The sequence below is a fragment of the Nomascus leucogenys genome, chromosome 14 (assembly GCF_006542625.1).
Source record: "Nomascus leucogenys isolate Asia chromosome 14, Asia_NLE_v1, whole genome shotgun sequence".
Classification (NCBI taxonomy): Eukaryota; Metazoa; Chordata; class Mammalia; order Primates; family Hylobatidae; genus Nomascus; species Nomascus leucogenys.
In genome coordinates this window covers 2,662,933-2,666,908 of record NC_044394.1, presented here as the reverse complement: position 1 = coordinate 2,666,908, position 3,976 = coordinate 2,662,933, and the positions used below count along the sequence as shown (strand labels likewise).

The 3,976-nt window shown below is 39.0% G+C and overlaps 1 long non-coding RNA gene across 1 annotated transcript; it reads right to left on the bottom strand.

Annotated features, from left to right (window-relative positions):
* Window positions 1-362: 362 nt before the first annotated feature.
* LOC101178311 lies at window positions 363-2,658 on the bottom strand. Its single transcript, XR_004033406.1, has 5 exons — window positions 2,443-2,658; window positions 1,640-1,726; window positions 1,379-1,527; window positions 544-909; window positions 363-392 (listed from the first exon to the last, which is right to left on the bottom strand). It is a non-coding gene; the product is annotated as an uncharacterized LOC101178311 (long non-coding RNA).
* Window positions 2,659-3,976: the final 1,318 nt, after the last annotated feature.

The following is a 3,976-nucleotide window of genomic DNA, read 5'->3' as shown; positions in this document are numbered from 1 at the left end:
GCAAACAGCATGAACTTCCCAAGGCTCCACCCCAGTGTACACTCCTCCAAGTGTGCAGGCTGGTCAGAGGTTCTTTCGGGACCTGTTTATACTTGGCTGTCTCACTGGTGCTTAGAAAGATGCATGGTGGTTTATATTTGCTCAGCAAATATTTTTAAATAATTTAAAATGTGGGTATTTTTGTATGATAGCAGAACATTCGCAATGACATGATGAGCGGGAAAAAAAATAAATTATTTCATCCTCATTACTATATGAGCATTATGTTGGTGCTAGAAAAAATAAAATCAATGAAACATGGTAAACCCTGACAGAGGACTTTCCAGTACTGGGAAAAAAAAAAAAAAAGGCAAAGCTGAATGTACAGATACAAGGTTTATTGGCTCTTAAAACTTGAGAGTGAGGCTGAGGCAGGAGAATGGCGTGAAACCGGGAGGCAGAGCTTGCAGTGAGCCAAGATGGCACCACTGCACTCCAGCCTGGGCGACAGAGATAAGACTCCATCTCAAAAAAATAAAAAAATAAATAAAAATAAAAAAAAACCTTGAGAGTGGGAGGCTTTGGCAGAGTAACAGTTCAGCTTCATGGGAATTTTTGCTTTTAACACATACTCTGTTTCCTTGCTCTACATCATCTAAACAGGTATCAACTGCACTTGTACTTTGTAGTTTGATATCTAATGCATAAGTCTGATATGAGCACCTTTTCCCATTTGTAGGATTCAGGCTCAGTACTTATTCCTCATCAAGGTGCATCATCTCCATCTGTACAGCTGGCAACATTAAGTATCTCTGGTGATTTCCAGGAGCTCCTCTCAGAGGTGTAGCTCACCTTGCAAAAGATCTAAAACATAAACAAGAAGACACTGAGAGAAAAGGATGGTGGATCCAGTTCCAGTGAGGAGGCCATCTGTCATGGAAAATGATAGTCATAATTGAGGGGAGCCCATGTCATCACTGAGAGAATCACATTAAACAGCAAGAATAAAGGGAAAAGGACAAAACGAAAGAGGAGAATGAGCTGAGAGGATTCTAGTCATGATGGTATCATAGTTAGAGAAGAGCGGGTTAAAAAGATCAATTCAGATAAAAAATATTCAATGGTGAAGTCATACTTGCACTCAACATGAATGCAGTGCTGTTTGTTGTGTAGATACAGCATAATGGAGCTCTGTATGGCGAAACATATGACGTCATCCATAAAAATTGACCAGGTTACTCTATAGATATGTCTATATTCATGTATTCAATAATTATTCATCAAATGCATAATATGTGCAAGACATTTTTCTGAGAGCTGTGGAGAATTAATTATCAATCTAACAAAACTCTGCCTTTGAAGTAGAAATTATCAAAGTTTATAAACAAGACACACTCACATTAGTTTGAAATTTCCAGAATAAATTTCTTTTGTACTCTGGGAAGATCTTACTTAAAGCAAATTCATCTCTAAAGAATGGAGAAGCTTCTACTCTACCATTGCCAAGGAAAATTCCAGTTTGTATGAATGAGGGCCCCAATCTCATATCTGTGCACAAGAAAGAGAAAAGGAAAGAATGGGGAGGAGGTCAGAAAACAGTGGGGTGGAAATTAAAATCCTCATTTAAAAAATCTAAGAAAAACATGAGGGAAGCAACTACTCTGCATGTTTCCCAGCTGATTCACAGGAGTTTCATGATTAGAGTTGGCCAGAGGAGGCGAAGGCATGGACTCTGTCATGCCTCTTCCTGGAATTAGATGGTATGGATGAGCAGTTCTCCCCTCGATGGAGTCCACATCATTTCCCCTGCTGTGCCTCTCGCTGGAAATGTCCCCCAGCTAACACAGGGCTTGCTCTGCTGTGGCTGCAAAGCTGAGCTGCTGGCAGGGGGCAGATTGCTTTCCACAGAGGAGACCAGACATGGTTTCTTCGCTGCTATGGTAGCTACACAGGCAGCAACTCCTTTGGAAGAGGCTCCACCCTAAACCCTTTAAGGCTGGGCAAAAGATTAATGCTGCAGCTTAAAGTCAAAGAAATTCCAAGCTCCTTGCTCCAGAGCAGATTAAGTCAGTAGGACATCCAAATAATGAGAGCCCTGAGGAACTATTCTGAAAATCAGAGGAAACTGGAAGAAAAACTTAAAATAACATCTCTTTTAAAGGAAAAGAAAAACAACAGGGAGGTTTAATAAATTTATATGGCCTCTCACTGGATTGTAAACATTTGAGATGATAAGTAAACAGAAGAGGGAATGGTGCAAAAGAGGAAAAAAAATAGATGGTTCTTACAACTCTGCAGCATCTGCCAACCCAGATTATAGTGCAGACCAGACTGGTGAATTTCTCTGGGGACTTCCCAGAGTGTGAAAGAAGGGAAATGGGGAAAGAATAAGACCTGAGTTTCAAGGGAAAGAAAGAAAAAAATTAAATCTCTAAAAGTTTGCTTTTCTAGTCCCTGAATTACCATCAGCAAATGCTACGAAGGTGGATTTAAGGGAAGTATACATGCTAGACATGCCGTTGAAGAAGGGACGAAGCAGGCTTGACTATCCGAAGCTGAGGAGTTCTGAAGATCCTTATCCAACCTCAAACTTGCTGGTGTTCATGTCTCTGTGGTTCTGAAGTAGAACTAGCCTTCAGTCTCAGTGTCATGCCTTTATTCATTTAGGCCTGGAGAGAGGACAGAGGAAGAACCTTGCCTCTGTAATTTGGACTTCCACTATTCTGTCACAATTGCTGCCTGGAGAACATTCCAATTATAGAAACACACTGCTATTTTTGTATAATCAATGTGCCCCTACATTTTTAATCTCCACCTTCTTATGATCTGCAGCCCTGTCCATGACCTTTTACTATTGAGGATGCTGATCCTAATGAAAGAAATATTATCATTACTTCATTGAAGCTTAGGAGGGAAAAACAGATGACAAATTAGACGACAAGCTAAAAGCTTTACTCTAGTTATAACAATAATATATGATCATTTTAAATAAAGCAGAAAGTCCAGATATAAAGAGATACACATTTAAATCATTAATTAATAAACAGGGTAATCAAGGCAAGAATAAAGTATATTTTATATTGGCACTATGATGGTAACACAGTTTGTAAGAAGAAAAATAAATGAAAATGTTTGCAGATAGTATGGAGGGACACTACCTAAGCCATTGACTTTGCCACCCTGGGATCCATTATGGTTTATTGTTGTTTTTAATTAAGTAGGGGTGCTGAGAAGATGTACATACCTTGCTCATGACTGTGGTTTAAATTAGTAAAGGTTTCAATTGGTTCTGTCACCATTGGCCTATTCCTTGGGGCTGCTCACTCACCTTCCCCACCAAAAATGAAACTGATTGGAAACTCTTGTCTTTCCTGGAGTCTCCTTTAATTTTTCTTTCTCAGGATAAACACATAAGCCAATTTCCGTTCAGTGTTTGAATCAGAAACACTGAGAAAATAAGTTGTGAAAATAAGTAAGATGACCAAAATAACATTTATGACAAAAGTTTAAAATTCCCCAAGTTTATATGCTAGTGATCTGTGGCATTTCCAATAGATTCGACGCCTGAATACCTTACAATATAAAACAGAAGTCTGTGTAGGCTATTACTCTTCATTATTTTTTTTTTTCTAAAACTAGGTATAGCAGTCCCCTCCTTTGGATATTGTCTTAGTAAAGGGATTCCTTAAAGTAGGTTTCAAAGCACACTGGATGTTTTCACACACAAAAAAGGGAAAGGAATAAATTGCTCTCTCTGCAATTACAACAGGCTGGTCTATTGACACACAAGTGAATGAAATGTTTATACCCTCAGAGGCAGCCCTCCATCACTCTCAAAATTACAGGCCCTTGGATCACCATTGAATGTCTAGCCCTAGAAAATTTCGGAGATAGACGAAGAATAAGGGAAAGAGAACATAGGAGGCAGCAGTAAATAGCTGTATTTATAGCATTGTATCCTAATGGAAACATCAATCCTGTTTTCTGAGGAAACTAC